Source organism: Corvus brachyrhynchos, unplaced genomic scaffold, assembly GCF_000691975.1.
Source record: "Corvus brachyrhynchos isolate BGI_N302 unplaced genomic scaffold, ASM69197v1 scaffold92, whole genome shotgun sequence".
Classification (NCBI taxonomy): Eukaryota; Metazoa; Chordata; class Aves; order Passeriformes; family Corvidae; genus Corvus; species Corvus brachyrhynchos.
In genome coordinates, this window is record NW_008236973.1 from 4,328,047 (window position 1) to 4,338,426 (window position 10,380).

Here is a 10,380-nt window from a genome sequence, read left to right on the forward strand (position 1 = left end):
AGAAAAGGATCAAGAAGGGTCAGGAAAGGATCAAGAAGGGTCAGGAAAGGATCAAGAAGGGTCATGCACACAGCCATTTATCACCTCAGGAATTCCCACTCCTATTTTATGGGAGCCAGTGCACCAAAAGAAATCACAAAATGGCCAGAGAAAAACACAAGGTGTCGAAACACCTACTCCTATCTTTCCCCATCTTTGAAAACTTCCAGTTTCTGGAGCAGCCACAAGAGAGCAACTGACTTTTCATGCTGTGCACCCCAGTCACCTCCTCTGAGAATCCCCCTGCATGACATTTACTTTAATAGGTCTAATTATAAAGAAATGCACTTTTCAGTCAGAACCGAAGAACCAGTAGGTTTTCTTCTTTAACATGCCAACCAGCTGTTTTGAAAGGTACTTCTCTAATCTCTTTCCTTCCACATGTTCAAACAGATGAAAGCAATTTTGTGCTCAACTGTCTATAAGTAATTAGACTGGGATGTAAAGGAGTCTTTATGTATCAGTTCAGAAAGAGCTACACTCTTAGCATACAGAATAATTATTAGCAATCTTCTTCATCTGTAAGGTATACCTTATGCATTTTACATGAGTTCCCATTATTAACATAACCTGACTATCAAAGCTCCATTGAAACTGGTGTCTTCTTTTTCATGTAACTGGCTGAAATTCCCCAGAAATACAGTAATTTGAAAACAGCAATGCTGATGATTTGTTTCAGCTGTAATTTGTTATTTTTTTCCTCTTCTTTGTTGTTTTCCTAGTAAAGACCTAAACCAGTGGGGCTCCAATATACACAAACAAGTGTTCTGCTTTTGCTACAAGATGGATATTAATATTCAGTGAGGGTCCTAGAATGTTGCCTTTTGTCAGTTTCCCGGGCTAAATTCCCTTAATCTTATTAATTAGGAGGTCACAAAAAGAATACTTTATTGGGAAACAAAATGATGTGTGTTCTAAAGATAGGTTGAATTAAATCTATGAATTTACTAGGAATGATGATGGTAGAAAACTTCTTTAGAATCTGCCTCTGAACTGTGCTTGACATATCTGTAAACAGGGTGGGCAATTATTGAAAAGTCAGAGGGGTAGAAGCATCTTTTGAACAATAGCTGTTTAAAAAGTTGGAATATCTTTCACAAGAAAAATAAGAGCTTCAGGACTGGGATTGTACTCAGTTTAAGAAAAGTTGGAGAAAAAGCACACACCATCCCAGGACTTGCAATCTTGCATGCAAGTGCAGGCAAAACTGAACCAGGTTGGAAGGGATGCAGTAAAAGGCAAGGTACTTCCTTTTCATCCTATATGGCAAACATTATTTGAAAGCTGATTGCTTCCTCAGACATATCCCTCACTTCACAGCTACATACCATGACCACATATTTTCATGAAATGAAGTCCTAATTTTCTTAGAAATGAAATACCATTCTAATTTTTCTAGAATGACAACGCATCCTCAGGAAGTGAAGTCTGACTCTCGGTGTTTTCACCACCAAAGATGGAGGACAGATAGTTATTTGCCAACAGACATCTGCATCACAAGAACAGTGGTAGAGAGGCCAAAAGCATCATTCTTTTGGTCACTGCCAAAGAAGCAATATTTTGCCCAAGCACACATCAGAGGGACTTGGTGTAACCTTCAAGGATTACAAGCATTGCATGTCAGTGCAAGTAACTCAGATGCTCTGTGTCTGTCCCCAGAGTAAGACACGCTCTGTGAATACAACCAGAAGTGAGGCACTTTTCATTTGTTGTTTTCACTGACAGAAACTATATAGATGCATTAGAACAGCAGGCTCCTGCCCTGAAGAGCTGATTTTCTAAACAGACCAAAAAGTAGCAAAAGACCAAAATGAAACTGAAAAGCAAAGTGAAACTATATCCAGTTTTTATACAACATGTTACAGAGAAGTGGTCCAGCAGGACAAAGTCAGGGCATTAATCTGTCAAATCCTTGTCATGATGAAGGTATGTCAACAAAACACTATCATAATGGATCAAAACATTATCCCACAACAGCTCCATCCAGTCTGGCCAGCCATACAGTGAAGAGTAAGAACAGCAATACACCAGATATGAACATCTTAAATGTGCTGGGTAAGGCTTGAGAAAAGTCCTGAGGTGGACTTAGCCCACTTTTAAATTGCCTTGTGAGGGAAGCAGGAGATGCATAGCCTCAGGGGGGTAAGCTGGTGGCAGAACATGTGGCACACTCACTACCAACTCCCAAAAAACAGACACACACACTCTACTCCAGTCAGTCTGTTCCTGAAAAACCTAAGATACTTATTATGTTTACTAGCTAGATGTATGCACCTCAGGTACATACCCTAGCAGAAAACACAGCAGCAGGACAGACCCTGTCTGTAACAAAGACAGTTCTTCACAAGACTGATTTTCAAAATTAGAAGTTGCCCATTGAAAGGATCCACCACAAACCAAATGAAAAGAACTGGAAAAGTTACCCTATGAAGCAGGTGGAAAGGAAGAGATATATTTCCACAGTTTGTATCAACAAGAGTAAATAACGTTCCAGATTTAACTTTCTGATAGACAACAGATTACCACTCACTAGGCAGGAAAGGATGGCTTGAGATGATGAGAGCATCAGGCACGCATTTTTCCATTAGAAATCAATTAATCTCTGTCTGGCCCAGAGTTCAAGTCATGTGACTTCATGCATAACACTTAATGCATTCGAGACTGCAATGCAAGTATCCCAAGGAGGCACAAAAATATGGAAACAGAACAGAGCTGTAACTGTGTTCTTGCCCTTCACATTATTTGTTTTCTCAGAGACCAAAGGTGTATATGATACATTGCAAATGCACTCTCTCTGCAAATATCCAAAATAATGACTTCCATGTTATGTATTAAAGAGGTTCTTGGATGCTTGAAGCACTTAGGAAAGAGTTCATTCCCACTTTCTCTGGGATGTCCTTACTAGATGATTCACTCCTCACAGAGACTCCTGGATGTTACAGAAAGCATAATAGGAAAGATCACAATAGCGAAATATACAAAAATACGACAGTGATACAAGTGAAAATTACTCATCACTTTCACTTGAATACAATTTCTGTGTTTTGGTAGGTTGCTCGCATTGATTCTAGGAAGAAATGTTATTATGTCCATTATTACTTGACTGCTTTGCTAAAACTCTGGTTTTGTGGAGAGTACCAAACTACGCAGTGGTTTTCCACCATTTCTCACAAAGGCATCACCAGAGATCTGGAGATCTGGTCCCACTGTACCTTGTCAAAAAGCAAATAAATATACTGGACATTTCCTGAACATGGGGAGGTGTCAAAGAGACCCTCAAGAATCTCTTGACAAGGTCTGCTTCAGCTGGCTGTGCCCTATCATACATCTATACTTACAGGAACAACAGGGACAAAGGGTGTTCTCTTTTATCCTAAAAAAATCGCTGCCAAAAGAAGAGTGAGAAAAGGACCAAAAAAAGGCAAGATCTTGCCAGCCACTCCCAGGGACTACCTAACATAGCTGTTCAGTCACACTAGAGGGAGCATGGCAAACCTCTGAAACAATACAGCTATGTCCTGATAGAAACTTACCACCATGGGGATCTTCAAGAATCATTAGGACCATCTGAGAGAAGAGGTGCTGGAAAAGGAAACTCAAAAAAACAAAGGACAAATAAATAAAACATAACCCCTGTACCCAATTAAGGAACACCCCATGGCAGACAAGGACTTCATTAGTCAAAGCTGATTTAACACAAAGGTCCTCAGTAGCTGTGTGGGATGCCCTGGAATGGGCAGAAAAATCACAAAATACCCCACATATATCTTGACATGCCTGTGACAATTCAGCTACTATGTCAAACTATTTTTTACGTTGGATGGCATGCTGAAGCTCATTTCAAATACTGGGGACATACAGAGTGAGTAAGTTGCTCAGAGTAAGGTGAGTAGGTCAATAAAATGAGAAATATGAAAGCAGTAGTTACGCAGAATAAGTGTAAGTTATAAGGGAAACTAATTTTTACTTTGACACAAACCTTGCGTATTAATTTTTCTGTCTAGATAAAACCCTAATAAGTCGTGAGTGGTCTCTGAGGATATTTTTCATTATTTAAAAAATTGTTTTGTTTTAAAAGATGGAACCTTTGTTTATTGTAACCAAGCAGTAGAAGAGGCTCTGCGGACAGGTCCTGCAGATAGTAATTTTTCTTAAGATTGCTCTTTGCCAGAGAATGAGTCATTCCTGTTCCTTTTTTTTTTTGTTCATGTTGTGGCTTTTCCTTGTGTTTATTCAGTTTATATGATATGAATTATACCAAGAATGTACATCATGGGAATACATCTCTTGTTGGAGAAAAACTGTGGATTTTTTTTTCATTCTTTCAACTCAGGGTCTGTGACTGTTTATTTTGTTTTCCCTAAATTTTATGAACAGTCACCATGATTTTATGATCTTTCCATTCGTTACACTTTGAAATATATAAATAGCATTTAAAACAATGAGAAAGATTCACCAGGAGGCTCTGGCTGTCTGATGCTGCTGTAGTGAGTGGATGCTTCCCTAAGCCCCCTCTTTGGTTCAAGACCAAATTATGAGCTCTGACCCCATCCAGTAAGGCTCTTAATTCCAGAAGTTTGTTCCCGTGTTAAATACAAGTCCTTAAGTGGTCTCTTGGATTAGAGATTCAAGTTTTTGTGTCCCTGTGCCCCACGCTCACTGCTCAGAAGCATCCAAACACAGAATTAGACGGACAGTGGTGTCCTCTCAGTTTCAGGTCAGACAATGATCTATTTTCTTTAAATTGCACAAGGAAACAGAGCCAAGTATCTATTATCCCTGCTCAATCCCAAGAAGCAAAATAATGCAGAACATATAAAATGGAAACAAAACTTTCCATTAGAATCCCATCTCCTGACAATAAAATTCATCTGTGTGATATAACTAAACTATCTTGCCTTTTGAAAATTCTCAGCTATGATTTTCCTCAGCAAGATCACAAACTGAGATCCTACACTTTAACATCTCAAATGTTTTTTTGGTGGATTTTTGGTGCTCTTTCTAAGGAAGTTAGGGCAATGAAGGATGTGGGCTGTGCAGATGGTTTCCTTTCTCCCGTGGGAGAGAGCTGGAGACAAGAAGAAAATGTTACACCATAATACTCTTCCTTCAAGCCATCTAGCTGTGGGCAAGCAGGCCCATTTCTTGTTTCTGTTGAGGAACTTGTCTCAGCTATTGATGATGATAGCAGAACTGTGGAAATAAAACAACCAGGTACCAGCACTGGTTCTTTGTTCTCAGTAGGGTAATAAATACAAGTACCTTCGCTAGTAAATAAACAGGCTGTTGAAGAAATTCTTTTGATCCCTGTGAAAGCCCATGTTCAGAAAGCATTTGCTCTTGATTGCTCCATTATGGGTTCAATCTCTTTCCAGATCACATCATTGATCTCCTCTCTGAGTTTTCATCAGTGCTGTACCTAATTGTGAGGAACGGTCTGAAAGAAAGTATTGCCAGTTCATACTAACCTCCAGAGTTCAAAGGAGGGATACACTTCCTCTCAGTTGTTTGAATGTTCACTCTTCATTTCAGGTTGTCTTTGAAATTCACTTTGCTTCTTAAAGCTTGTTTTGTTTGGGCCATTTTTCCCCCATAGAACACAGCCCATAAAGAATTCAGAAGAAAAATTGTAGTGAAGAAAAAAAACTAGAGCGAAACCATAGTATTTTATCTATATTGAATTCTTTACTGTCTCCTGTGTTCCCTCTCTGTCACCTGAAATATTGTTCCTCCCTGGGAAAAAAAAACATTTTAAACACAATTTTTAAGCAGCTTGGTTTTATTGAGAAAGGTGATGATGAGTTAGTGGTAATATGAGTCAGACTGAGTGCTTTCATGTGTCATGTCTCATCCAGATTCTGGGGTTTTTTTTTTCCTCTGAGAATATATTTACAAGGAATGTGCTTTTCTCATCTTCATTTGTGCACACTACAAAAAACACCTCATTATTTGATAAGTCGGCAACTGTCTGTGCCCAGGACTGAAAAACAGACTTCTTGGAAAGAGGTGTTTCTGGCAAAATTGCACAATAGCTGCTCAATGAATGAGTAAAGATAAGTGTTAGCAGTCTTTCTGCTTTCACTTTACCCACATTTCCTTAGAGCAGTTCTTTTTGATAATTGTTGCTAGAATGCATCATGATCCCAGGAGGCTCTGCAGGACATCAAGGTTCTGTCTCACTATTAAGAAACTCCACTTACATGCATCCATTCCAACTTCAGTCACCTAACAGAAGTTCCTACTCTGGGAGCTCCTCAGTGTAGACCTCCCTCTGGTGAAAAGGAGATTGTCATCTTCACAGTCAAATCAAAACTTAGGAGAGCCAAACCATTTTTCAGAAGTACATGTTCCTCTCCATTTTCTGTGGAGGGGATCTCAGTGCACTAAGCTATCTTAACCACTTCAATTATGTGTCTGAAACTACACATGGCAAAAAATCTACGCAAATTACATCCTGAAAAACTGAGGGAAGATGATAAGTACCACCTATACAGGCAGGTGGATAAGTACCAAAGAGTGAATATTAGAGAATATTCAAAAGACAAAATTCACCTTGGTACTTAAAGCACAGGCTATGGATGTAAGGCACCTCTGTTTGGTTTCTCACCCTGCCACAGTCCGGTTCTGAAAAGATTAGTTGCCTCTGTCTTTGGTCCTCACTTGCAAAATGAGGAGAAAACCCTCCCTTCCCTGAAAGTACATTGCAGATCACAATATGGAATACAGGGAAATCCTATGGCAAGGGGTTTGAATGGGAACAGGTATCTACATTTCCTTAAAACAAATGGATAAAATAGAACTATAGCCCTGCAAAACTGGCTTATTGCAGCATTTCAGGAGTACATGAATATTCTTAAAGCAATAAAGGACAAATGACACCTTTAACAGCACCCACTTCTCAAAGAGGGTGTCCACAACACCATACCGTAATCAGAGCTAAACACAGATGTGAGCTGTCCCAGGGTATATATAAGCCAATGTAAATTACATGTCATGGACTGTATAGTAAAAAAAATCAGTAGTGGGGGATGGGAAAAGAAGAGGGAAGTTCCATCTTCATATTTATTTTGCTTCATAAATATTCATTCCCCCTATGACCCTCTTGTGTCCTGGCACAGAACTGTGCTGTTTTTCATTTTACCATTAAAGAATGTCACATCATAAACAACCAGTTCCAGCAGACATGCATAAAATCTCACACTCAACTGAGCCCATAACTTTCCATGAATAATCAAATGCTCTATGCAATAATTTTTAAGCTGATAATTATGCACTATTTGATCAGCTTGTATGTTCATACTAGACACCTGATGAGCAAACACTACAGTCTTTAGTCATTTTTCTTCCATTGGCTGGCTGGTTTATCTATCTATCTATCTATCTATTTATCTATTTGTCTATCTTTTATTTATGTGGTTCCCTACTATGACAGTGTCTAAGTAATTTCTATGTATTTAAAAACAGAAACAACACTGTCTTTCTTAGTTTCTTTTTTTGTTTTCTTTCTTTTCCCAGCTTTATTAGTTCATAGGTTTGTCAATTACTTATATTAAACTCATTTTGCCTTGAGTTCAAACAAGTTTTTTACAGTAAGTGACCGTGAATTTTGAAAACTAAGGCTAAAAAAATTCTGACTTCTGCATTTGTTCCTGAAAAAGCAGGAACCACCTCCATCATGTTGACGGAGACCGAAGGTTCTGCAGTGTTACTGCTCCACCTCTTGAGGGTACACTGCTTGGGAGCTTCCCCTTGCTGGCTCAGTGCATCTTACTTGCCATGAGAGTTCCTGATTATCTCTTGTGAAGAGGAAGGAAGGACCTCCTGTCATCCTGGACATCTTCACACTGTAGATACTGTCGTATATTCCGCATTTAATACCAGCAGATAATAATTTCATAAGCAAAATGGGCAAAGGCATTGAGGTTTCTTCATCCCCCCCATCTTGCTCTCCCAGTAGCCTTCTGCACCCCTAAAGGATACAAAACTTCACACCAGCTTAGCTATCTGAAGATAAAAGCTGCTTAATACAGGGAGAACACCGTGCAGGAGGTACAGTCTCCAAGCACCTCTTCCCAGAATTGCTTTGGCATAACTTTAATCACTTGCTCTTAGCTGAAGGCACACACAAAAAGGGTGGGTTGATCACTCAGCACTATTCTCTGACTCACTGAAGTGTTATTGCTGAACACATCTTCTGGCTTTCACTATGCACAAACACAAGGGAGAAAGAAAGAGCAGGCCTGCCCTGCTCCCATGATAGCAGCAGTCTAAAACCAAGCCATAACATCCATTTAGTGCCTCTTTAGAAGAGCTAAATGGATTTTGTAAATTCCATTGGCAAATTAGTGCTAGTGTTATTCACATAAATCTTGCCATTAAAATGATTTACTTCAACTGTAGCATTATTAATGTTCAGTAAATTAGGTCCATAAAATGACATTTGCCATGCCATTAACTGAAGATAATCCACAAAGCTCATTTCTAACTGCCTTTATATTTTTTATAATGTCCTTCATAAACACTACCGTAGCTCTCTGAGATTCATGCAGCCATCAGTATATTGATAGCTCTGACATAGCATACACTTCAGATCAATTACTGAATCAGGAGACTAATTTAAACAATTTTACTTGTGGTCAGAGCAAGATTCATTATTTATGAGTGCAAACAAAACTGTATCATTGTTCTTCAATTCAAAACACATGTTCCCTGGAACATCAGCCCTCTTCAGACTGTCTTAAGTCAAAGTAGATTATAGCCCTGGAAAATTTTGGAAATTTCAGAAAGTGGCTGAACAAGGATCTCAGGAATTAAAATAGAGACTTTTAAGCAACCAAGAAAACAAAACTATTTAAAAATTCTTTACAAGTTGGCCAAAAGATAAATCTCATAAAGCATTATAAGTTCATTAACATCTTTTTTCATGTTTACATATATTAAGCATTTCCGTTAAAGCCCTGACATGGTTGAAGTCCATTCACACTTAGAGTTTCGTTTGAGGAGGAAAGGTCTTAGAAGGTATTATTAATTTGTCTGATCTCTAAATTTCTTGATTTTGCTAATACTGAGAATTTCAAGCCTAACACTAGCATTATAATTTTATGTGATTCTAAGTGTCCTCTGCTCCCACTGACGACATGAGGATGATGTCATTGAACCATCTCTCTCTTGATAGATTTGCAGAGCAGATGATCCATAAATGACTTCACTGCATGGGGACAGAAGAGTCTGCACCCACCTAAAAAGAAAATGAGCTATATGGAGAAATATCCAAACAACACCGTGCCATAAAATAATAGTTTAAATTACAAGAATAAAAATATCCAAATTCCTTAGATCAGTAACGTGATTTTATAGCAATATTACAAATTAATTTTACAGTGTCTGTTCTGTGACAACAAAAAGGGTGCAAGCAGCCTGATCAGGGAGTTTTACTTGTGATTACCTTTACTTGAAACTACCTCACGACCAAATCAATACCACCAGGATCGTGCTCCAACAGTTTAGGAATTTACTGCCCTTCAGCTGCTGGTAACTGGCCCCCATGAAAAAGGCAGTATTTATCTGTGTTTGTGTTCCCCTTCTGCTTCAGCACAAAATACAATTATTTGGCTTGAAGAACGCAAATAAGTGTTTTAGCTGTTCAAGCATGACCCAAAGAAGACCTTTGATTGGATCCTATTAACCTACTGATCTCTGATGGAGCTCCTGTCAGAAGAGCACCTTCTAACTCTTTCCTCCAGCTGTGCATTGGCTGAGTTTCTGCACCCATTCTTGCTAAGAGAGGAAATAGCAAAGTCTCACATTCAGCTTTCCTTAACCACTTCTCAGCAGGAGGATCCAAATATCGGAAAGCATCGCAATGACAGCTTAGTTACCTACCTTGTTATTGCTACCCTAAATGAACATGATGATCTTGCTCATACTTAAATTCATTACATCTACAAGACAGAGTGAATTAGTTCCCTAAACCAGATCAATCTCGTTACTGCTCTCCAACCATTTTCAAACAGTGCAAGTGCGAAATGGCTGAAGAGAATTTCTGTAGTGAACAACCAGGAGCTGGCAGAAATTCTTAAATGGGGTAATGGATTGCCATACCAGCCAAAGTGCAGATATAAGGGTGGGCATGGGACGCTGCTCCTCCTACACCAGGGGCACCGACAGTCCTGAGAAGTACAAAACAAAGATGCTACAAAATATGCAGAAATGTTTGGATACTTGGGCTATGGAAGCTGTTCCAGCTTCATCCTACGGAGTTCAAGTTCCCATAATGGACTGCTGCCCCCCAGGGACTCTCACTCTCAAGTGGATAAGCTTTAGGTCACTCTTTATATCCCC

General features: G+C 39.1%; 1 long non-coding RNA gene across 4 annotated transcripts in view; it reads right to left on the reverse strand.

The window, feature by feature from the left end:
• Positions 1-10,380, reverse strand: part of LOC108445283 — a 49,092-nt gene that overhangs the window by 31,048 nt on the left and 7,664 nt on the right. The window lies entirely within an intron of this gene.